Source organism: Python bivittatus, unplaced genomic scaffold (assembly GCF_059951505.1).
Source record: "Python bivittatus isolate LINGU-HERP-01145 unplaced genomic scaffold, Pbiv_v1 ctg000000_np1212, whole genome shotgun sequence".
Classification (NCBI taxonomy): Eukaryota; Metazoa; Chordata; class Lepidosauria; order Squamata; family Pythonidae; genus Python; species Python bivittatus.
This window is the reverse complement of record NW_028277028.1, coordinates 5,934,731-5,961,386: the sequence shown is the minus strand read 5'-3', so window position 1 is coordinate 5,961,386 and position 26,656 is coordinate 5,934,731. Positions and strand designations below refer to the sequence as shown.

General features: G+C 39.2%; 1 protein-coding gene across 6 annotated transcripts in view; it reads left to right on the top strand.

Annotated features, from left to right (window-relative positions):
* KCNH6 (potassium voltage-gated channel subfamily H member 6) overlaps nucleotides 1-26,656 on the top strand; it is a 122,605-nt gene that overhangs the window by 22,268 nt on the left and 73,681 nt on the right. The window lies entirely within an intron of this gene.

Genomic DNA, 26,656 nt, shown 5'->3' with positions numbered 1-26,656 from the left:
TAGCTTAGTTGCAGACGGTTGTTTTTTTTTTTTTAAGTTCCTGCCTCCTGACCCTAGCAATGAATCTGTTGTCTTGCAACAGCAAGAGAGGACTAGGCTGCAACTGGCCAGTTCCTCCCCCATTATTGCTGAATGGTAGCTTCAACTCCACTCGTTGCTCTAGAATATTTTGCCTTTGAGAGCAACGTGAGTTCCCACAGCTTGGACTTGTCCCTTCCTTGCAACGTAACGGAGAGTAGTATTAGTATGGTGCCCACTGTTCTCTCTACAGGAACCCGGTTATCACCCTCCTTGACAGCAGTCCTGTGGAATCTGGCAAGTGTTAGCAACAGATCTCTTTTCAATGTAGTGTCTGTTTATTATTCCTTTTGCAGTGGTAATCAACTGCAGAATAGAAGTCAAAGCAGGGTTATAATTTCCAGAGGCAATGTGCTGACTTGACTTTACAGTGTTGGCCACGGTTTGACAGCAGAATTCCAAAAGATTTCCGAGGCCTGGAGGTTTACTTACTCAAGTAATAGCCCAGGCTGTTTGCCAGTGGCATAGCTCAGGGGAGAAGAAACTGTGACCCTCCAAAATTATAGTTCCCAGCAGTCCAGCCTGCATAGTTAACAGTAAGGGAAATTGGGAGTTTGTCATCCTGAAAGATACTTTAATGTAACCAAACATATTCTATTCAAAGCAGCAAAAGAGAAGCACAAACCTACATCTTATCAGAACATACTTCTGCAGTCAAGATCTCTCTTGCCCAGACAACATCATTAAAGCAAAGGAAAGTCTACAGTCAGTCATAAATCATAAAAATATAAAGCAGAATTAGATAAAATAAAAATAAATGAATATAAAAGGCTTATCATGAAAAATCACTACAACCCTTCAAAGAATTAAGTTCTAATAGCGAAAACTCACTGTAAACATGATTTATTACACTGATATATTATTAGATTATGTCCCACATTTATTTTGCATAAGTCAAGGCAGCATACATAATGCTCCCACCTCCTATTTTCCCCAGAAAAACAACCCTGGGAGGTACTGTAGGTTGGGATGAGAGACAATGACAGGCCAAAGTCACCCAGATAGCTTTCACACCCAAGGGAGGACTCGAACTCCCCATCTCCTACTCCAGCACCTTAACTGCTATACCAAATTGGTTCTATTATAGCTCTGGCAGCAAGCAATACTTATGGAAAATGCTGGCATATTCAAAAGCAATTGCAAGTAGCGGCTTTCATGTGCCAGAGGACTAAATGTGTCCAGGTGACTTAGAATTAGCTTTATGTCACTGGGGAGAGGGCTGTTCCAGGCAATCAGAGCTAAGGCTGCTGCTAGATTGAAATGAAGTGCTGGAGACCACTTTGAAATGAGTCCAGGCAAGTTAGAATTAGCTTTATGGTATGGATCTGCACAAAACTTCTGAGCTTGCAACCAGGTTGAACTATGCCCCCAAACGTTGCATGATATTCAGACACAACGAATTCACTTTTCAGAATCCCAGGATCCACATTTCCCATCCTGTGTACCCACTGCTTCAGTTTATCATGAAGCAACTTAATTATGTTGCCCTATGGAACATCTTGCCCCCTGAGGTGAGACTGGGCCCCACTCTCCTGGCTTTCTGGAAGAGCATTAAGATCTGGCTCTGCCACCTCATGTGGAGATCTAATGAGGGCTTACAGTACTGGGGGTGGTTGGTGGTCTGAGGGTGCTCCCCCCATCCTTTAACCCTGTATATATTTTTGTAAAGATTTTTTACTGTTTCTATCTCTTTTTTATTTGTAAGCCACCTAGAGTCACTTTTACAGTGAGATGGGTAGTGTATAAATGTGGATGATGATGATGATGATGATGATGATGATGATGATGATGATGATGATGATGATGATGTTTTCTTCTGAGACGAGATTTTTGCAGAGAGAAAGGTAGTATCCCACCCTAATGAAGTTCTGAAAGTCTTTCAAAATGTGGCTGGGGTCCAAGCCTTGGGGTAGGGTGACTGCTAAGCCTCTGCAAGTTGTTTTTGGCTCTCATGTTCTTTTCTGGATGTCTGTGATCTGTTCGTTACAATTGTTTAAGTGTAAGTTGCCCAGAGTTGTTTGGAGTTGGGTGGCCTCTACATAAATAAATGAAATGAACAAATAAATAAATAGTTAATACTGAGGAGAAGAACCTGGGATAATCCAATCATGGAAATAAAAATCAGATATTCAGAGGAGGCAGCTGCACCATAAAAAAATAAATAATTTGTTTCAGGGAGACAGTGACAATCAAGGACATTCTGAAGCATCTCTCCCTCCCTCCCTCCCTCCCTCCCTCCCTTCCTCCCTCCTCCTCCTCCTTCCCCCCTCCCCCTTCCCCCTTGGATTTGCACATGAATATAAATGTGCTCTTTCTAGGCTTTTAAGAAAGCCTTTCCAACTTGTTTTCCTTTGATATACATTCTGCTACTGGCTATGGAAGATAATTAAGATCAGTAATTCAAGAATCCCTCTTTTCATCTCCTTTCCTGTCCTTCCCTTTCTCTTTTTCTCTGCTATCTCAGAGAAGGCATTCATGTCTATTTTTAAAACCTTTCCCTATTAGCAGGGTGAACACAATTGTCTCTACTTGATCCTCAGCCTGTGATCATCTATCCCAGTAATATAAACCAGTATTATTGGCAAGGGAAAGGTCCTGTGTTATTGGCAGCCAAGGTTTAATTAGATGAGACGGCAGATCCTCAGTCTATTCAGTCTGCTTCTCATAGTGTTGGTAGCTCTTGCCAGACCCTGTCTACAGTTTATTGTTTTGTGGCTTGCTTTTGCAGCTCACCAGGGACAAACAGTTAGGGGCATCTGTTCGGAAACAGTGGCTAGTTCAATCTGGTCTAATGAGAAAGAACAAGCCATGCACTGATTGCCAACATATTTCAGAAGAGATAAAAGCACTGAGGAGGAGGTGTTCAGAAGTTCCTAAATAGGCTGCCCAGATGCAAAGGTTATCTCCCTACATATGTGAGCCTACAGCAGCATTGTATATCTAAGGCAGCGAATCTTTGCCAAAATAATCCTCTATTTTGAATCAATTGAGTAGATTAAGCATATTCTAATATATTATGGATAGCTGACCATACTGCTTCTATTAAGAGAAGGAGAAGGAAAATACAGGGCAATATAGTCTCCATCTTGCCTCTTGGATATCTAATTCAATCCACTTTCTAGCATCTGAACATTCACTAGTCATTGCCCATATGTTTTTACCAGGACTGAGCAGGCTGAAACCCATTAATATTATTAGCAATATTAATGGATCTATGTGTACCTATTTAAGAAGTTTTATCTCAATAATATCCATATTTTGAACTTGAAATAAATGAGGCAAACGTTCCCTCTTGCACAGTTTATTTTAATTGCCATACTTAGTTTTCTCCAACATTTAATATCTCCTGAAGCTGGGATGTTAAGAAGAAGAACATTGGTGAGACCATTGCCCACCCAAACATTTATTAGAATCAGGAATAACCAGATTAGAACAGGGCATGTTAGATTCAAAATTTGATGGAGAATTTAAGTTATACAACAAGCACTTATTCCAGATGCTGTCATCTTCCCTTCTGTTTTATTTATTTATTATTCAAATTTATATATGCTGCCCATCTCACTGTACAAGTGACTCTAGGAGTTTGGCTCTGGGGAACCATTATGCAGACAGTAGGTAGTAAGAGCCACCTCCTTTTCCTCTCCATGTGAAAGGCTGCCAAAAGAGGAACAAGTTACTTAGAAATTTGGACTATTTACCCAGATCTTTCAAATGTATTTATTTAAAACATTTATGTTCCACCTTTCATTTTGGATGGGAGAAAAAAAATAAAATAAAAATATTTTAAGATATTGTAGAGTTCTTGGTGCTCTCTGAGCTTGGTCGTTTGCTTGCAGACATTTCATTACCCATTATTTTCACTGATGATGTTACGTAGCTGGGTAAAGAAATGTCTGCAAGCAAATGACCAAGGTACCAAGAACTCCACAGTTCAACCCTGAACTACATATATTCTCCTCTATTGGATCTTATACATTAGCTGTTAATGTTTCATCATTCTTATAATGGCTTTCTGTGGTTAAAATTTGGCTACTGGGGGAAGATGTTACCATTGCCTCTGAAGAAAATAGTCTGCTGTTCTTCCCCATAGAACAGCTGGTCCCAACAAGCTCTGTGAGGAGGGAGAAAGGACTGCATAGAGTAGATCACAGTAACGATTACGGCAGATGATCTATCTTCATTGTCTGCAACCAGTCCTCTTGGCCTCCATAATGGTCACGGATATTTGTGAATAGAGTGGTAGTATGTACTGAGAGTTATAGAGGTCTCCTATTCTGTTTGATTGAGAATGTCCAAGCAACAGGGTTTTAGGCAGCTTTGGAGGTTCCAAGGAGTATTAAACACAATGAAAAGGCTGAAATGCCAAAGAAAGTCAGTCATGTATGAGGAATATCCGTTCTGGTAGAAGAATTATAGCTAGGAAACTAACCTTTGTGAGTATGAGAAAAGGGGGTATAAAACACAATGCAACTGTGTGCTAGGAATAGGAAATAATGCCAGTGAGAGGAAGTAGAGAGTTGGCATTCCAAACAGGGAGCATTATGTTCTGATCTGGATTTTAATCATGACTTCTGGGCACTGTCCCTGGCAGTGGGCGTCAGTCCTTAGCCTCTGCTTCACTGCACAATCCACTGACTTTTCTACCCAGCCACAGTATGGGAAAAAGCCAGTGTATTTTCCCAGAGTAGTGACTCCAGTGCAGAGGTGAATCAGACATGGCAATACGACCTTACTGAGGATCAGTCAAAAGTTAATTTCCTTACAAGCTATTTGACAGCTGAGCTTGACAATGACAGAGCACAGCAGCTCTGAGGTTAATTACAAAGTAAGTCACTTCAGCCAGAAAGCATGGACAGGAGAAACTGCTGAAAGTAATGGCTGATTCTGCTCCTGAAGATAACACTAAAACTGTAAACTTGTGAGTTTTAGTTAATAATCTAATGTATTACCCAAGCCCAATCACAGCATGCCCCACTTCCATGAGACAAGCTGAAAAGCTACAATTTTCCCTCATTGGTGCTAGGACCAACTTATCCTAATTTTTCTATCCCTTTTCAAGGGTTTGAAAAATGCAAAAGTAGAGACAGGCACATTTCAGTTATATGTTCACAGGTGTTGCTTCCTATTTCTCCAAACAGGTTTTGAGGCAATAGTGGCCAGCAATCAGGACTATTCTCTGGAAGAGTGCAGGCATAATACATGTTTGCAATATCTGTTATCTTGTGCTGAGCATACTGTAGAAATTATGCTAGTCCATAAAGTGACATTGTTTTCCTCGAAAAAAAAGTATGATTTGGACTGTGCCTCTTTCTTGCATTATGGTTCAGACATCTCTATCATTTGCTAACTACACTGCAAGTTGAATGTTCATGTTACAGATAGTCCTCAGTTTCAGAATGAATTCTGATCCCAAGGTCTGTCCTTAAGCCAAATTTGTATGTAAGCCAGAACAGTATTATTGTATAATACTGTATAAGTCGTATTGTGTAATGAACTCAAACCTTTGTGTATTGAACTCGAACCATTATGTATTTAACTCAAATTTTGCTAGAATAGGCTCTGTTCTTATGGGTTGTCCATAAACCAGGCATTCTCAACCCAGAGATTACCTGCATTTTGATTTTCAGGTAAAAAAATAATTGGGAGGGGGAAAGGTTACATAAAAAAAACCCCTCCATCCTCCATCATCTTATACTTCTATGAGTCACCATCAAATAGAGATGGAATCCGAGGAGGAGAAGTAAAAAAGAAAGAACTCATCAGAAGGAGAGGAGTCATCAATGGAAGCTGAAGAGAAAAGCCTACCCAACTGAAGAGGAAAAATTAACATTGAGGATAGTAGGACCAAACAGCAGGATGATTCAAGAACAGAGGTGCTAAGTAAGTGGGAGTAGCAGGAAGGAATAGATCAGAGAGAAGAACTGAAACTCATCTGAGCTTCATTAATAGGAAAGGATGCTAGGAATTTTTTAAAAAATCCAGGAGCAGACATATTTTAAACATTGCATTGATGTGTGATGTCCAAAGGCCATGAGGTCCTTTGGAAACAGTAGTAACTTTCATAATTGAGTATGCTTACCATGACAGCAGGTAGATGTTGAATCAAAAGGATCCTTTGCTATTTCTATTTTATCCTTTGTCCAGTAGCTTAATTAGTTAAAAGAGGCAGCTCTGGTCTTTTAAAAGATAGTTCCAGGGGACAAGCCCCAAGAGGATCTGGCCATCTAGTAGCATGAACCAATGTTTGCCTTTTGGCTCTTTTCACATTTCATCCTACAAAACACACTTCAACCCACCCAGCCCCAGCTGTGCTCCCTGCAAAGCAGGTTGTTCTTTTTTTGCAGAGTCAGAGAAACAAAGTTTAGGTTATTTCAGACCCTTCAGCCCTTGGAGGTCTGAAGAGAGGCAGAGTTCCTGGCTATAATAATATTTTAAGACCAGGAAAAAATAAATCTGCAAATGTCCTCTGAGCAAATCAGATCATGCAGATTATGTAAAGGTTGCAGGATTATACATGTACAGGTAGTCCTCGATTTATGACAATTTAACAACCGTTCATAGTTACAACGGCACTGAAAAAAGTGACTTATGACCTGTACTCACACTTACGACTGTTGCAGCATCCCCACGGTCATGTGATCAAAATTCAGGCGCTTGGCAACTGGCATGTATTTACAATGGTTGCAACAACCCAGGGCCATGTGATCACCATTTGCGACCTTCCCAGGGAGCTTCCAACAAGTCAGTGAGGGAAACTGGATTCACTTAATGACCACAGTAATTCGCTTAATGACTGTGGCAAAAAGGGTCATAAAATTGGGTGCAACTCACTTAGCTACTGCATCACTTAGCAATGGAATTTCTGGTCCCGATTGTGGTCATAAGTTGAGGACTACCTGTATTTCATTTGGTGCCAACAGTTAATAGTTTGCAACTGCCACCTATGATAAATCACTTGCCCTAAAATAATTGCTAAAATACTGGAAAAGAAGGGGAGGTGGACCGTATGGGATGCAGTTCAGCAGTTAGCAGGCGCAGATGTGAAAACATGAGCATCTGTCAGAATGGACAAGAAAGTGAGGAATAGAAGTTTCAGAATAAGTAACCTGGGACATCTGGGCAGAACGATCTGCCTTTCTTTGGTCTTAAGTGTTCTTTTTTATATATACAGTAATTTTATTAAAAATTACAATTAAAAAGATAAAAACTAATACAAACTAAAAGAAATAAAAGAAAAAATAGAAAGTGAAGAAAAGGAAAAAAGAAAAATAGAAAAGTAGGAAATAAGAATATAGTAAAGGAAAAAAAAGAAATATATAAAGAAATGACATCCTCCTTCATCACAACTATAAACAATTTTAGTAAATTATCACCTTGTCTTAAAATTCAACAAATGATCTCTTCTTCCCATATTCCATCTCTTAACTATAAACAAATCCTTAAAGCCTCATCATTCAATCCTGGTCAGCAAAAGTCCATTAAGGGTTACCAGAGATAACAACATATCTATTTTAACCTTGATCAGATAAACCAACTGTATGTTCCTTTTTTTAATTTAAACAATCTTGATCTTTCTAATGTCCTAGAACTTGATTTGTTTTCACTTTTTATTTGTCCCTTCTCACAAAATTCTTCAAAGCTTTAACAGGATTCTTTTGTAAATCCAATATAGGAAAATTATCAGGTCACTCTTTTGGTTTGTTATTTGTATATCCCTTTTAATTATTAAGATATCAGCTGGTTTCATTTGTATGTCCAGTGTAGCATCTTTTACCATATCATATTTGTAACCTGTTATTTTTAAATCCATTTTCAGATCAGTCTCAGTCTTGTCTGACAAAACATGTTCCTCTTCCATAAAATTAAAAATTAGTTACAATTAAAATTAATTTCTGGGTCCATTGTTTCAAAATATCCTTCAATAAAATATTTTGCTCCATTCTGTATTAGTAAGTCAAATTTAAGTGTTCTTCTTCTTTAATTGTAATCTTTAGTTCCTTCTGGTTCCCTCTAGTGCTCAACCTTCAAAGTCTAATCCCATCATTTTTTTTAAAGAGATTTCAGAACAAAAGCATTTCCCCATAGGAAGGATTCTTATGATTAATTTCAAAATCTTATTTCAAATCTACCTGGACCCGTGGTCCATTTGTAACTTTCCAAAAGCAAAGTTCTAATCACACTTTTACTATTTATTCCAAAATACATATTTTTAAGTCCTTAAATTTGTATTTAAAACTTCTTTCAGTAAGGATTGAAGGAAACTCATCTGGTGCTGTAAAACTTGTCGATCCAAGGTTCCTAACTGTTGAAAAGCAGTTAACAAGCAATTTCCAATACAGTTGCTCCTCACAAGGAGACCACAAGACAGCAGTCTCCAGCGAGTTTAGAGCTCTGAGAGATGAGGGAAAACCATCTTGCTGAAACCACGGTTATCACCTTTAAAAAGGACACTGGGTTCGCATACTTCCTTTTCTAATCACGTTCAGTCTTTTCTTAATAGAGAGGGCATTCCCATTAAATTATCTTTTCAATTAAGGGAATTTCTTCTTTAAGAATCTGATTCTGAAAATCAGAAGAATATTGCTGGAATCCAAAATTCACAGTTCAGTGAAATTATGTAGTCATTTGTTAAAAAAGGAAAAAAAAACCACAACTGGATCCAGACTTGTGAGTTTTTCCTTTTATCATTATTACAACAAATGAGACTATCCTAAGTTATTTATTACTCATATATATTTCTAAAATTGATTAGGTTTCCTAAAGCCAAAAGCTCTCAGAGTAACATACAATGCAGTAAGATACATATATAATATCAGTCAAATTTAAAACAGTAACAGGTAAAATAATCGATTAGAAACAATCATTTAAGAAAAGCAAAAACTAAGAGCATACTGTATCTGCATTGCATCCATAAAGTGATCTATTCTGGACCAATGGCAGCTTAACTCTAAGCCTTCTTGTGAAAACCTGTCCAGACTGCATCCATCTGGCAGCACTGTATAAGGGAGCATCAGCACGCACACATATGTATGTGCAACAACCAGCCTTAAAGTAAAAAATCCCTTTCCTACATTTGCCCAATTTGGCTCTAACAGGTCTGTTAAAGCCACTACTGAGCAGTAGTAGTGGTTTTCGCACTTGCCTGCCATGTGCTATAACAGTAAATCCACCAGTCCACCATTTCTTTGTTTTTCTAGTCACCTCAGGTAGAAACAGCCAGCTGGGATGGCTTCTATCTTCTGTCTCAGATAACTGGAAAAACAACCAAACACTGCATTGGTAGACTAATTTTATTTATTTATTTATTTATTTATTTATTTATTTATTTATTTATACCAAAAAAAATCAGCAAAATAGATAGCTCATGGAAATAAAAATAGCAATATAGGGGGAAAAAATAATTTCTACCAAGTTTCATACCAGTCACATTCTACTGTCAGGCAAGGGTTATAACCACTACGCTACTCAGAATCCTGTTTCTCAACAATAGCTGCAGTAGAGTTTACAGAGCTCCAGTGTGGCAGCCACTGATTTAGATGAAGCACAGGTTGCATTTGCAGTGGGCTGGAGGTGAGTAGAAGGTGGCATTTGTTCCTGCTCTCCAGAAAGAGTCTGTGACCCATACTCACAAGAAGTCAACCTGATAGTGTGGATATGCCTCAAAACTGGCTTCCTAAGAAAATCCTCAGACCATCCCAGACAAATGGCTATTTGAAAACCTCCAGTGATGGAGTACCCAGTGTAAGCTGTAACACCACTTAATAGCTTTCATGGTTAGGAAATTATTCCTTATTTCAAGTTTGGATCTCTCTCTGTAAAGCTTCCACCCACCAGTTCTTGTTCTACTCTCAAGCACCACAGAGAAGAAATCCATACCCTCTTCCCTGTGACAGCTCTTCAAGTATTGGAAGACTACTATCATGTCTCCCCTTAGCCTTCTCTTCTTTAAGCATCTGGTTTTCCTTACTTAATGGAGAACCTTACATTTCTTACCATTGAACAGCATTCTGTTGGATAGGGCCCAATGTTGAAGTCTATCAAGATCCTTTTGAACCTTGAGCCTGTCTTCTGAGAACTTACCAATCCCTCCTAGCTTTGTGTCATCTGCAAATTTCATGAGCATCCCTTCTGTCATCTCATCTAAGTCATTTATAACAATGTTGCAAAGCACTGGGCCCAGAACAGAGCCCTGAGGTACTCCACTGCACACCTCCCTCCATGCAGACATAGATTAAGGATGCAGTTGCTCAACCAACTGCAAATCCTTCTAGTAATAAGACCATCCATCCTATATTGTTCCATTTTATCAAGAAGGAGGCTATGGTCAACTTTATCAAATGCCTTACTGAAGCCTAGATACAGTATACCAAATCCATAGCATTTGCTTGGTCTACTAATCTAGAAACTTTGTCCAAAAAAAAAAAAAGCAGTAATATTTGTCTGGCACAATCTTTTTTTAACAAACCCACCCTGGGTTCCAGTAATCACTTTGTTCCTTTCTAAGTATTTGCAAACCCACAGCTTGACTTTTTTTTTGGTAAATTTTCCCCAGTATTCTTGTCAAGCTTATTAGGCTGTAGTTTCCTGGGTCCATTCCCTTTAGCTCTTCTCCAATCTTCTGGCAATGTTCCCTGTACTCCAAGAATTCTCAGAGATTACAGTCAGTGGTTCTGAGATCACATTCCTCAATTCCTTTAGCATCCTGGATATAATTCATCTGGCCCCCACAGACTTCCATTTATTCAGAGCAACAAGGTTTCCCCTCCTTATTTCTTTGTCTATATTGATCTGTGTTTCTCTTCCACATCCCATGGTGGAGCTTCTGATAGGCTGGACAACTGTTTTGGACAAATGCAAAAGTAGGAATTAAGCTGTTCAGCATTTTCCTTATTGTCCATCATCATCATCTTGCATCCTCTCAAACCAGCAGACTGACCATTTCTTTGACTTGCCTCTTGTTCCACAAATATTCAAAGAATACTTTTTTGTTATGTTTGCTGTTCATTGCAAGCCTCATCTTTTGTTGATATGAACATGGTAGTTAAAAGTATTCCGAAGGATTTGAAGGCATAAATGCCACATTGAGGCTATTTGCCAAGAAAATAAGGAGCATCACTATCACTTCTCATAATGATTTTCTGTTTTTCATCTGAAATTGTAGAGAGAGTAGATCTGGCTGCAGCTGGTCATGATTCTTTGGTGAGTTATCTTGGTGATGTATCTGTTTGCAAGTAGCTGGATGTTACATTTACAATTTGTATTTAAAAGTTTTGGCACATCTTAGGTATACATCTGAAAAACAAAATGAAAAGCACTTTTTGCACCATGGGAAATTGGTACTGAGGATTGCAAACATATGATTTGCGGAGTTGGGAATATTCCATATATATATAATTAGTTACTTTGCTGTTTCTGGGACCTGCTTGTTTTATATTTGGCTATACCCTACAAGTCACATTAACTTGGTCTGTTTGCCAAGAGGTGTTTATCCCAAATGAAGTTAATAAACTACAACAGATCACTTATTGTATTTATCCAGTTATCAGGAAAAGAAAATAGGCAGAAGAAGAGTGCTAACACCTGATTCTGTCAGATCCACATTTTACAGGAAGTCCCATGATTCATAACCCATGTTTTGAAAGTATTTGCTTTCTGTGCTGCACAGGAAGGAATTGGGGCTGTGCAGTAAACTCTCATGCTGGTTTGTGTTCCTGCAATATTTTTATAAAGCTGTGAACCTGCTATTTCACCTCCATTTAGAGAAAGCTCTGTGGCACTAATTAAACAAGTGGTTCATGACCACCTCTGCTTGTAAATACAGAATTCAGCTGTTCTCTTGGGTAAGTTCCAAAACAGTTGATTTGCATGTTCAGGCCTACTTCAAGTTTTGAAATATGTGGCCGTGAATGTGTAAGTTTGCCATAGTTTTGTGAGACCCAACTACATTTATTGTGGCAGAAACAGAGCACAGAGATTTAAATTCTAGCCATCTTGACCCCTGACTCAAAATTGCATTTTGCCATCATCTTTAATTTTTCATAACTGGGCTTACTTGCTGTCTCCATCTGCACTCCTAAAATCAGAAAAAGAGAGACTCCATCTACCATTACTGTATTGTTTTGATATCCTGGGAAATCAAAATAGTTGAGAGACTGATCCATTTTGGTAATCCACTAAGAGTGTATTACACAAAATCATATTGTTGTTTCTATTAAAATGTATGATCTCATTAATACAACTGGGTAGACCAGACAATGCTACATGGCAATGCCATTGTCCTGGCAAGTAATTGCCCAGTTTGTACTGATGTAATGTCAGTGAAGATGCGATGAAATGAAAACCTCAACAAGGCAAACTGCCAGCCATTCTTCTAGCAAGATCACACACTAATCATAAATCAAGTGCTATTGATATCCTTGTGGTAACCATGCATGGATTGAGCCAACTCACACATGGGGGTCAGGAAATGCAGACAACACGATACTATCACAAAGCCTTCCATAGCAAAAACCCTTCTAACACAAGTAGTAGAGCCCAGGAACTGTGACCCTAAGCAGGGTTAGGGAACCTTTCTAGGCTGGGAGCACATTTAAAATGGTGATGACATGTGGTGGATATACTCACAAAATGAGTACCATAGAAGACTTGCCCATTCTGAAAATAGCTGGCATGGGGAGACACAAAATACCCATTTACCACGATGAACACGTGTCCTCCTATACCCACATGCATATTAGGACACTCTCTAATACTCTAGGGGGAACTAGGCAGATATTGCTACAGAAGGCATTGCTGCAAATATATCTGAGGCTATAGAGTGATACTTTGCTTTGCATGCTTTTTATTTAAAAATTGTCAGGTTCAGCCTAAGAATAACAGCGAGACAGTCCAGAACAGTTTAGCTCCTTTATTAGCTTACACCTAATAGACAGAATCTCACCAGACTAAATCTATACCACAACAAGAGTTACTATAACCATGAGGCCCTGGGGGTGGGGGGTCAGTCTCATTCTCTTGGCTTTCCCACACTCCGGCTGGGGACTGAGGAGGTGCTTCCCCTGGAATGTCTCTCCCCCCTCTTGGCAACCTTGAAGCTCCATTCCAGAACCTTCCCCACTCATGCCTTCTATCACAAAAATATTTTTTATACATCAGATGGGGCAGGGATTCTTGCAGGCACCAACTAGGGGGTCTAACAGCATATTGATGCACCTAGAAATCCTGGATTTTGAAGTCTGACACTACTTATATCATTCCTTCTCACACAAAGATTATTAATCAACAATTACTTTGACCGCAATATGCAAACAGAAGGCAGGACAGGTAGTATAACTAATAAACTACTTAGCTCTCTTGGGAAGAGCCTAGATTAAAAATATGTAGGCATAGCAAGGAAAGGATAGGTTTCCACTGGTGGAATGAGGCAAAGGCTCTCTATGGAAGAGAGGGAGACTTTTGACAGATAAGCAAAGAGAAGAACTAGGAGAAGGAAGCAGAGAAGGTCACCATTTGGGGACCTAACAGTGTACAGGTAGTCCCCAGGTTAAGAATGCCCCGTTTAAGGATGATCTGTAGTTAAGAATGGAGCCTATTGTAGCAAAATTTGAGTTAAATACACAATAATTCGAGTTACATACACACTGGTTCAGGTTCATTACACAATATGACTTATACAGTATTATACAGTAATACTGTTCTGGCTTACATACAAATTCGACTTAAGGACAGACCTTGGGAACAGAACTTGTTCTTAAACTGGGGACTACCTGTATCTCTAACTTGTGTGTGTGTGTGTGTGTGTGTGTGCATGTGCGTGCATGCCTTCAAGTCACTGGTGATTCCTGGTGACTCCCTGGATAAGTCCCTCCAGTTTTCTTGGCAAGATTTCAAAAGTAGCTTGCCATTGCCTACTTCCTAAGGCTGAGAGAGAGTGACTGGCCCAAGGTCACCCAGATGACTTTGTACCTATGACAGGATTAGAACTCACGGTCTCCTGGTTTCTAGCCTGGTGCCTTAACCACTGCACCAAACTGGCTCTCTGTATCTCTGACTACAGCACTGAATAGGGACCAGGGACAGCAGACTTTAAGACCTACATAAGGAATGGAGGAATAAAGTCCGAAGTCTGTCCTTAGCCAGTTTCCTCCGCCTCCTCCTCCTCCTCCTCTATATCAGACACAATACCAGACACAAAAGGACATCTTATGGGATAATTGTTATTGGTCTTTCGCTTTCGCTTTTAATAGCTTTGTGGTTTCCTCTAAATTGTATTGCTCTTTCTTTTTCAACGTGATACTGTTAATATGCAATTCTATGATTATGCCTGGAAATCAATTTTTAGATATGACACAAAGCAGTAATAATAGCAAAAACAAAACAAAAAAATGATGGCCACACCAACATGATTGAAGCTCCACCACGTTTTTACATCTGTTGCAACATTTAATACCCCCCAATGCCCCTGATGACAAAAAAAGTAACCCCTTCCACAGTCATCAGCCAGCAAATGTATTCATATGTGCCAAAGACCTAATTCACATGATTGTAGATTACTCATTACTGTAGATCAGCTTTTCCCAACCTGAATCTTCCAGATGTGTTGGACTGCAACTTCTAGTCATTCCCAGCCAGCATGACCAGTAGCTAAGCTTGCTGATAGTAATGAGAGATGTAGTCCAACACATCTGGAAGGTATCAGGCTAGGGTTGGAGAAAGCCACTGAAGAAAGTTATTTTTTCAGGGCCAGAGAATTAAAAGTTGGTAGGAAGATTTTAGCCCATTTTGAGAGGTGAATTTCAATTTAAGAGTGCACCCTGCCAGGGGTACGCTTCTCTCTATCATTGGGACCCTCTGGAGGCATTCTAAATAAACCTGCTGTAGATTTAACTAGGCCTGCGAGAAGTTGGAAATTAAATCTTATAATAAATAAGCCCCCCAAAAAAGTAGGAATGAAAAGGAATGAAGGGAAGAAAAGATTTCATACTAGATTTAAGAGAATGATTAATAGTTCCCTTTTTAATTTGCATATGTACTGGTCTATGACTGTAATAAAGATTTAACTTTAATTTACATATTCTCATGTCCAGCTTTTAGAAACTGCCATAACTCCCTGATTAGTTTAATACTGTTGATACAGATAAATACATTGAAACAATCCTGATCCCACTGAAGAGTGGGGGGAGGATGAAAGCTTTACTGTGATGTTATTTTATGTTATTAAAAGCTAAGTGCTTGTCCTTTTTTCAAGGTCAAATGGGAAAAGGGGGGGGTTGGATGGGAGTGCAATCCTCCTATGTATCGTGATGAAACAGGAGGAAAGCCAGCTGACTGGATGTGCCAATCTTGTTCTGAGGCCACAGTTTAAATGGGCTTCATCAAGAAAACTAAGTTAAGCGATTGAATGAATCATGTTCCCAGCTTCTATTTCTGACTGACACATATTATCATATGGTCAAGCCATGGTCAGTCTGGGAAACCAAATAAAATAAGTGAGGACCTATTCTTGTAGTAATGCCAATATATGGTCAACCTATTCTATTTCAACTGCCATCAGCTGTAGCAATTTAATTATACCATGCTAATTATGCCACACTTTCTACCAGCTAAGATGGCATGAGAACATTGAAATTAATAAAGGAAAAGTTTTGAAGTGGTAAACTGAACAAAAGTGATTTAGGATATAAATGTTAAAGAATAAAAAAGTAACTATAATCCTAGAATGGCTCAATTATAGATCTTATGATTATAACTGGCCATTCATTTACTGTCCATATGATGAATACAACAATTTTGTTTTTGAATTCATGTTGACAGATGATCATAGGTTGTTCACACTGAGCAGGATTTCCAAAAAATGCCCACAAACCATTGCAGTTGTAGCAGGTACAATTGGCACAATTTTTGAAGTTCTATAACTCATAAAATAATACACATAGAAAAAAGAAATGTTATCATGGTTGTCTGACTTAAATAGATTTGAAAGCATTAATGAAGGCATTACAGGTAGTCCTTGACTTACGACCATTTGTTCAGTGACCATTCAAAGTTACAATGATGCTGAAAAAGGAGACCTACGACCAGTCCTCAATGTTGTGGATGTCCCAGCACCCCTGCGGTCAAATGACCACAATCTGGGTGCTTGGCAACCCATTCACACTTATGACCAAGCATCCCACGATCACATGATCACCATTTGCAACCTTCTGTCCTGGCTTCCCCAGAAAGACAAAGGGGAAGCCAGCAGAGAAGATCATAAGTCACTGGGGTAAGTCTCCCCCCCCCCGCGCACCCTCTCCCAGCCCCTTGTCACTGGCCACTCACATACACTGGCCACTCGCACACCCCCATGCACCCTTCCCAACCTGTGCTGCACCCTTCCCAAACTGCACCACACCCCTGTGCACCCTCCCCAACCCTCATAGCACCTCTCGCACACCCCCACACACCCTCGTGCACACTCCACACACTGCACCTCTTGCATACCCTCCCCGATCCTCCCTTACACTGCCACCCACCCCCTCACTCTCTCCCCCACCTGGCAGCAACCATGTATCTGCGGGCCTGGGACTTGCAACTTCCTGCCAGCTTCCCCACTAACTTTAGTTGTGGAAAGCCAGCAGGAAGTTGCCTTGCCTAATGACTATGGGATTCAGTTAACGATGGCAACTGGGACTGCAGGGATTGCTGTCGCCAAGCAATGCAGTTGCACTTTATGAACACATCACTTAGCAATGGAAATTCCGGACCCAATTGCTGTCGTAAGTCAAGGACTACTAGTATTCCTTCTTCCAGTATTCCATACATAACTATGGACTACAGAACCCAAAGGCAGATCTATGAAAAAAAATAAATAAAAGGCATTAAAGTCCATCATTAAGAAAAATGCATATTGAGGAATTGCACCCACTCATGACACCGCTATGTCTGTATCACTACTATTATTAACGTTTCCACACTATCAATTTTCTCTGGAAGGAATAGGAGGGAATGTTTATGGGCCAATCATTCTCAATTAAACCTACTTTACAGATTTGTTTTGATGATAACAGATAACGACAATTTATAAAAAGCTGCTATGCTCCTACAAAATCATACGCCTTTGATATTCAGAGCATATTCATGCCCCTCTATCATCCATCCCTTTAGTCATCTCAAACCTGCTCAGGGAAAGTTGGATGCTCTGCCTTGCAGTTTGTCTAGCTGCCTTCCTGAGTTCCCATCTCCTGGAATATGATACTGGTACATCTGATGCACTGGGAAGAGTTGAGGTAGAAAAGCGCTAGGTCAGAAGATGCTTAAGAAGAAGCAATGAAAAAACCTAGCCGGCACCAAAGATGAATTTTACTCTGCTGATCTGTTGAGTGAGGATCAATACTAGAGCTACCTTGGGTTTACTTGCCTGAAAGCAGTAGAGATTCCCAATCCAGCTAGGGTGGTTTGGTTTGATGGTTTTTTGTTTTTTTGCATTAACAGATAACTACATGAATACACAAGGCAACATTAATAGAAAATGGCATATAATTTACCACAGTAAATTTATCATTATGTTTGTTTGCTTTCTCTTTTGGGGCATATTCACAGCACTACTGTCGATTACAAATTTATCACTGTAAAGCATGTGATCACCTTCACAGCTCTCTCTAGCAGAACAACGGGAGGCATACAAAATAGCATTTAATATTAATTGCCCAGTCCTGAGTTACCACTAAATCTGGAGCTACAAAAATCCCTGACTTCTGTCCTACACAAAAATAAGAAAATACATTCTGTGATCTCCCTCCCTTCACAACTTGTCCCTTTCAATGAAAAGAAGTGGTTGCTGTGATAGGAGTTCTCAACCAGCAGGGTATTAGGCCTCTGCGTTATTTAAATAACCCAAGAAATACAGTAATAATGCTTCTAGCAGATGAATCTCTATGGCAGGAGTTGACAAGCAAGTTGCACCCCAGCACCCTATTTGCAGCCACCCAGCATAATCTGGTCATATTACCAAAATGACTGAATTTCAGCAATGCCATTTTAGTCTCTTCTTCAGAGTTTTGGGGCAGTTTTAAAAATTGACCCCATATCCTGCTATCATTCTTAGACCCCTTCTTCTCCAAAGTGAAAAGAATAAGCCCTCCAAAACAGTCCTGCCATTCTGGTGAAATCATAATATCTCTGGATGGCCAACCATGGTGCTTCAGAAGGCTGGAAGACTAAATTGTGACCCCGATTCTTCAAACATTGCCTGTTCCCACTCTTGAAAAGAGGAGCTGGGAGGTAGAGGGAAACAAGAGTTCTGGTTGATGAGAAAATGGCTCGCCTGCAAACTCCACAGAACTCCAGCATTTCATATTAAAATATCAACCTTTAGTGAGATAAAATGTTAACAGTAAACTGAGAATGAGGTAAGTTTTCAGTTGCTTTATCAAGGAAAAGGAAATGGAGGCATGAGCATATCAACTTACTATATGGAGGCTGGATCATTGCCACGGTAAGCTGATAAGAGCAGTGACTTCAAAATTCCATTAAATAAGCCATTGTGTGTGTGTGTGGGGGGGGGGAAATGTCCATTGTGAGACAAGAAAGAAAGAGCGACATTGTATTTTGAATTATCCATTACTGCACACATGGTTATTTGAAGGAACATAGTAACAGTTGGCCATCTACAGTATACCTACATTTTTAGTGATAATTTAAAGACAAGATTTGGGAAATAATGGGATATTATAGAATTAAAGGGGAGGGGGCTTTGTTAAAGGATACAGATCATGAAATGTTGTTATAAGTAAGACCACTCATCTTTTTTTTTAAAAAAAAAGAGACAATGCTTAACTGAAATTTGCTGGTGAGTGTCCTGGCAAGAGAGGGCTACAAATTGTGGCAGAAAGCGACCCTCACCAGTTTGCTTTCTGATAAACTGACATTTTAAGACTGGCTACATTCACAGTGGCTGCCATTTTATGAATAGGCGAGTTCCTCTTCATTACCTCCAATGACAGCTATTTATTTGAGTGCACACAAAGTACTTTTACAATATCAAATGTACCCAGTGGCCTGATTCAGAACAGTCTATAGTTGATCCACAGAGACCTGGGAATCACCATCTGTTTTTCCTGTTGTCCGGCTCATCAGCACTCAGCTGAATGGCAGGGAGCCAACAGCTTTTTCCCTGCTGCTGTTAATAATGGAGGAACAATTATCTTCATCAGATTCATTGGCTTTAATCATTTTCCCAACCTGAAAATGTGTATGTGTAGATATGAGAGAGAAAGAGAGTGTATCCTACTCACTTGCTCAGCCCTGAATGATATTGTTTAGAAGACATGAGTCTGAGTCCTTGGAATGTGCCACTTAAAAATGATTCTCTTTAAAACCAGAAGGTGATAAATAATAACTGTATGGATAGAGATTGCAAAAAGAAAAAATAATCTAGAAATAACAGATAAAGAAGATTGACTTGTGGAACAGAGTTTACATTAAACTGATACAGTTAGCGTTGACTGTCAGAAAATGATTGTCATCCATGATTTAATCACGGATGAAGATGCTGACCTGACTTTCATTCCCAAAGCTTGGATAAATAGCATAGCTGACTTCTCTCTCCTCAACACCAACACATATTTTCAAATGGTGGCAACACCTATAGTCTTCCTTTATGACTCCAGAATCCCTATTCTGTGTGGATTTTGTTTTGATTCTCAGTAGCAGGTAATAGTTGAGGACATTATTAGTCAATGGGACAATGGTACACTGTAGCTGCATTCCCACAACACATTTCACCTGGTTACTGGATTAACCTAATTTCTAAGTTTGCACAGTACATTAGACTATAAACTAATCAAACAGCTACAAAAAGACACAAAAAGTGGCCAAGATTAACACTAACTAGGCTTAGCATGTTGTGCAAATATATATTGTAGTTTAAATTATTTGATGTGATTAAGGTTGTTGCATGTATCCAGTCTAGTATTCTGTCTGCCTAAACAGAGCCAAGAGCCTCCATTCTAATTGTGCTAAGGTTTATCTTTTCAGGGCAGATAAGGTCATGGCTACATGGCTTCCATGAGACTATCCCAAAATGTATGTGAATGAATGTGCACAATGTGCATGGCACATTGAACTCTTGACTAGTATTCTCAGCTGGGCTACTATTTGGAGGTCTGGAGGTACAAGAATTTTCTTTGACTCCTTCATCAAGGAGAAACCATTTCTTGATGTTTAAGTCTCTAAGTGTTTCTACAAAAGGATAATGGTCAATTAAAATAGTCACTACCTGAAGAACTATTTGAAGAATCTATGATTTCTGATTACATTTTAAATGTTTCTACTTAGCAGTTCTGTTGAAATCCTGGTCACTTGGTACAAAAAATAAATGGCTTAGAAAGTTGAGAATATCACTCCTAAGTGTTGTTTCCCACAGTGAATCCAGATAGTTCCCTGATTTAATAAACAGCTAAGAACAATGAATCTGGTAATGGGACAATTAAACCATCATGCTATAAAATTTTATTTGAATACAAGTGTGTATGGGTAAGCTAAGAGATTTTATGCAGTTAAGGTTTTTATTGGACAGTGTCAGAATAAAAGGGAAAATACTACTTTAATACTGGAAAAGTGAGACAACTTAATATAGCCTCCCTTATGAACTGGGGATGAGATGAGTGCAATGGCATGGGGAAAATGAGAAAAATTGTTGTTGTCAAGGAATGATTGTTCAGTGGTTAAGTGCCAGTGGGAACAGAGACTTTATGTCAACTGAGGTGAAGCTGCGGTCATCCAGGGAAACTGCCTGTTTGATAGTGGTTCCCTCCTATTTTGGAACTCTTCTGTGTAAGAAGTGATACTGACTTGGTGTTTATTATTTTGGCTTTAGATGGAAAATGTTCTCTTCACCTTTTCTTTCTGTCTGTTTGCTTGTTTTAACAGCTGCCTTATTGCTTATTTATTATTATAGTCTTGTTTTTTTTACTGTTGCATTGATTTCATGGATTGATTTTATTCATTTTATTATTGATATTGATATTTAGTATAAACCCAAATTGAATTCATTGGTGCTAATGGTGTCCGTACTGGGGAGGGGGCAGGCAAGAGGGATCAGACTGATGTCAGCAGCATTGCAGCATTGCAACATAAGACCCACTACTTTTCTATATACAGCATATGTTGCAAAATCATACTAACACCCAAAACGGTGGAATTGGTGCTGTGATATTGCAATGCCTCTTTTGTTGTTCTGATGGCAAAGTGTCAAGTTCTTTGGGATGCCACTGAATTTCTGAGTGGACATGGAAAGGATTGCACTGTTAAGTTAGATTCTAGGAAGAAAGGGAAGAAAGAAATATTTCAAATACTGTGGAGAATTAAAATGTGATAATCAATGTAATCAAAATATTATGATAGAAGTATTTTAGTTTTGAGGAATCAAATGGTTAGGCTGAAATTGTGATTATATGCTTCAATATTTTGGAAAAGCATGTTAATGGATTATTGTTCATGGATTTGTGCATATTTTAACTATTCAATTTATTGGGTATTGAACTATATAGCTTGGACTGTCAAGAAAGGGAAGTGCATATTTATTTATAAATGAACAAAGAAAGGTCTAAGCAAAGTTGTGGCCCTTGGAGGAAGGGGGGATTTTTGGAGTTTCATGTCCCTTATACTTTGTGGGTTTCTTTGAGCAGTCACCTTTACAGGATTATTATCAAAAAAATAAAAATGGAGGGATTGCAGAAGTCTAGTGATTCTGTGCACATGGGGTTGAGTATTGCCACTTTGTAATTGGAATCATTGTGCTGCAATTGTTTGTGAAACCATCATTTTAATCCCTGTTCTACTTGCTTGTGGAATAGCAATGACTCATTTGTGTAATAAGCTTTGTTGTACTGTAGAAAAGACATACATCTACTGACTGATAGCAGTCTGGCAGTCATGGTAAAATTGACTTATAACAAATGGGATTGGATGTCCTATTTCCTCTTCCTTGTGCCACATTTCATGAGAGAGAATTTTAAAAACATCACTGTACAATCTCTGAAATTTGGAGAAGGCCCGTTGCACACCTACCCCATTTACCTGCCAAAGATTATCTGTCTTGTGAAATTCCAGTATGAAAAAGTCTGTTTGTCACTTGGCTGGCTGACTATCATAACAAATGATCAAAGCTATAAAGCAGGAATAACCTTTTTTCAAAAAATTGAAGTGATGGTGTGAGGTAGCACCTTGGTACTGTGTGTTTTATATGCTAGACGCTACAGATGATGGATTGGGTGGGCAGGGAATTGTGACTCTGCAAACATAAAACATCATGTACACACAATTAAAAAACGGAACATATAACCTTCCAGTAGGAATTTAAATGTCGGTCTATATTTAAAAAGATTTGTCCAAAGCATTTTGTGTTATACTATTTTTGTTTGTTTGTTTGTTTGTTTGTTTGTTTGTTTAGAGGCTATGGTGTACTAGTGTGCTACTACCTCTTAAAATAGAGATTTGTAAAAGAACAATGCCCTAGTATCTATTACTGGATTTTCTATCATGTTCTGGACACATTTTGCAACACTGGTTTTGACTTGGCTTGCTTGGATTCTGTAAAATAGCTTAAATCTTTTCTCATTCTAAAGTGAGATATCTCTCGGTTGTTTTGGGGTCCTTTTTTCCTAGAGAGTCATCAGGAGAAGAATGCCCTTTGTCTGTGCTGAATTTGTTGTTCAGAATTTAATTTGAATTATTTCTGAATGGGGGCTCAGTTCTGGAATGTGTTTTTTGTGATAGGTTAAACCTTTTATGTATGAAAAGAAAGTGCCATTGAGCTTAAACTACATTCATTAGACTGTGGGAAAGGCGGGGGGGGGGGTTCATTGCCATACCTTCCTATCTCAGCATTTCTTTTTTTTTTTTTAATTTATTTTGGGATTTATTTTTTTTTAAAAGAATTAATTTTCCTATATCATGGGGAATGAAAGAAGGAAATCTGTGGATTAGTAGGACCTTCACCATTGGAGCTGGTGGTCAGAAAAGTAAACTAGAAGCAGTACCAGCTGGAAGCATTCATGCCAAAGTGATCAGCATTCCAGTCTGGAAAGTAAAATGCCATTGGGAGCTGAGGAACAGGGTCCCACTGGTCTAATAAAGCTGCCAGTTGATGCTTTCCCTCAGACCGGCAGCTTCAAAGTGACTGAGGCTCTGGGTCCCCCCTTTCTACCATCAGACTGCTGGTCCTCTACTTTCAACCAACCTTCCTACCTATATTTTGCTTTCCTGGCTCCTGTTTTCATAATCTTATCCCTGGAATTATATGCAGAGGTTTCCATTGTCTAACAGTGTGCTGTGGTCCAACTGAGTAGGTATAAACATTTTCATTCTAAAATACTGTGAGGTCACAGAGACCCATTATATATGGGGAAGCTAGAGAACTGAAATATAAGATGGGTGAAACAGTTCATTTCCAGTCTGTGAAACTTTCATACATTTTAACTCTTAATTTCTATGCTGATTTGAATGTTAATAAAGATTTCAACATGTATTTAATGTTTGAATAAATATTTAAAACATATTGTGTCTCTAAATGCATGTACAAATACATGTAAACTGCCAAGAATATTCAGTGAAGGGGGAAAATCCTGAAAGTTTCAATCAATATATAGGTGGTCCTTGTTTAATGACCACTCGTTCAGTGATCATTCAAACTTATGATGGCGCTGAACAAGTGGTAGTTATGACCGGTCCTCAGAGTTCCAGCTGTTACAGCATCCTTTCGGTCATATGGCTCACAATTACAACGGTGCAGTGAGCCATGGTCACATAATCATGATTTCTGACATTTCAAGCCAGCTTTCCACAAACGAAGTCAATGGGGAAGCCAGCAGGAAGTCAGAAGTTGCAGTCACATGAGGTCCTCACTTAACGACCCATACAGTCCTTGCTTAACAATGGCAATTGGGACTGCTAATCATGTGACATTACGCTTTACGACCACATCGCTTAGTGATGGCAATTCCAGTCCTAATTGCTGTCGTAAACTGAGGACTACCTATATTAGACATTATGATGGAACTCCAGCTAGATCATTTCAGGCTTCTCAGGTGGTGTTTCTCAACCTCAGCAACTGTAAGATGTGTGGACTTCAACTCCCAGAATTCCCCAGCCAGTATACTGGCTGGGGAATTCTGGGAGTTGAAGTCCACACATCTTAAAGTTGCTGAGGTTGAGAAACACTGTTCTAAGGACTCATCTTGACATCCCCTTAACCATGGCATAAAGATGCCCTGCTAATTGTTTACTCCTCTTCCCACCTTACCCAGTACTGGCATCTGATCCTGAAGCTGCCACCAGGGATAGTTGGAATAGCAAGACACCAATTCATTAGCTATCCTTTTTCTGATCCCACAAAGCGGATTGTGATCGGAGGCCTGGCAAGGAACTCCACCGCTGACTCCAATCCTCGTAGCTAAGGAATTGGTTCTCTCCATCCTGCCCCGCTTCTCTTGCCAGGGCTGAATAGAAGCTGTCTTCTCCTGCCTTACTGGGAAGTCCCAACCGCCCCACAGATCAGGTTCTGACAAATGGCTAAACCCATGATTCTAGCCATCTGTCAAAACACCATCTCCCCAGACCAAGACTTTGACCCAGGCCCAAATTGACTCCATGTTAGGAAGAGTGATTGGATGGAACCAACAGGAAATCCACCAATCACTTCCTCTAACTTGTCCCACATTAACTCTGTAAGGACAGCACCCATCTCCAGGCTTGTCACTGAGACAGAATAGGGCTCCTCAGTCTAGTCAGGGAAGAGTAATTTGTGCTGGACAACTTTTCTGCAGACTCAAGGACTGGACAAATGCATATTAATGTGGATGTGAGGAAGAACCTGAGGCTTTGGCAGGAACTGCCCACACATAGTTATGTTCTCTTTTTTTGCACTCAGGGCTAGAAATGTTCTCTTCAAAAAACCACAAATAAGTCTCTCTAAAATGTTTGTAATACTTGAATAAATAAATAGATTCTCTATTATATGCATGTGTCCCTTTATGGCAGGGTTGACGATTTATGGTACAGGGCCTCATGTAGACCCAAACTCTGTCTTTAAGCCTCCAGAACACCTAGGAAAACAATATTGAAATTTGCCAGGAAAATTTCCAAATGTTGGCCATATAAATCGCTTCCAATTTATAGTAGGAAATAAAACAAGTAAGACTTAGAAGATTTAAAGCAGAAAAAAAAGGAAACCAGCCTCACCAGCTCATGTGACATCTGAATATCATTGCCCTGTCTCCTGTATACCCCACCTGCCAAAAGGTGAAAATAGTGTAGCCTTGACCATATAACAGTTGTCCACTTCTATTTTAGGGCTGTGACATTCAGATTCCTATCTCCAGGGATTTCTTTGAACTGTGACTTAACTGCCAAGGAAGATGTACACTTGTGAAACTCAACACCAATGTTTTGGAATGGAATCTGTGCAAACATAGCTCAAGTACAACATTGCCCAGACCTGTTGGCCACAGCATATTGCAAGGACAAACTGATAATAGTAGTCAAATCTCTAGTGTAGTTCTGTTTCCCTAGAACTCACTTCAAAAACCCAGGATTCTTCAAAAGAACAAGTAGGGCAAGATATTTCTTCAGCATAATTTCATGGATGTCCAAAGGATGCTGAGTCTTAGAATGCCATTTGTGACTCATGTCTCATTTCTTGCTAATTTCAAAGTGTCTTCTCTGACTGTGTTCAGCCACACTAGTCCAGTTAGTTTTCATTTAGAGATCAGATGAGTCACATGAGTGCTTCTCTCAGCTAAGTGCAATTCGTAGAGAACGTGGCAAGAAGAGGATGGAAATGATATGCAATCTTCAAGGAAATATGAGCCTCAATTGTAATATATTGCAGAAAAGGGGCCTATCAAACAATACACTCAAACAGGAGACCAAGGAGAAAGTGATTCAGAACCAAAAGGTTTACAGCACCTCAAATGAGTGTCCCCTTGATAATTATCCATTTCCCATAGACCTTGAGCTCAGCAGTGCCTAACTACACTATACATTATACAAACTGGCCAATATCTGTGAAAAAGGATAAAAGGATATAAATTCAGGAATGTAAAAAAAAATGAAGATATATTTTAGCTCCCCAATACTCTGATCTTAAGACTATCATTCTTGAGAAAATAAATAAATCATAAAGAGTTATTTCATCATGAAACAACTGAGACGAAATTCATCAGTTGATTTCATATCATTTCCTGTGGATTAAACAGATATCAACATTTCTTATCTCAACCAAGTCGTTATGTTAACCAGCTCAATCATGCAGGAATACTATATCTGTATCACTCCTAATTATTGATAGGTTAATATCACTATGACTGAGTTATTTTCTTCCTTGTGTGTCCCGTCCATCCCCCTGCCCCAGCCTCATAGTATATATGTTTACATTGGGGTATGTATAAACCTTCTTTCTCTGGTTAAAGCAGGAATGATGGTAGACAAGTGAGTACAACTAAGGTTTTCAACATCTCTGGTAAACAATTTATCAGTTATTTTCTGAAAATAGTGCCTCTGCTGGCAGATAGTTAAATGCCTGTAACACCTACTATTT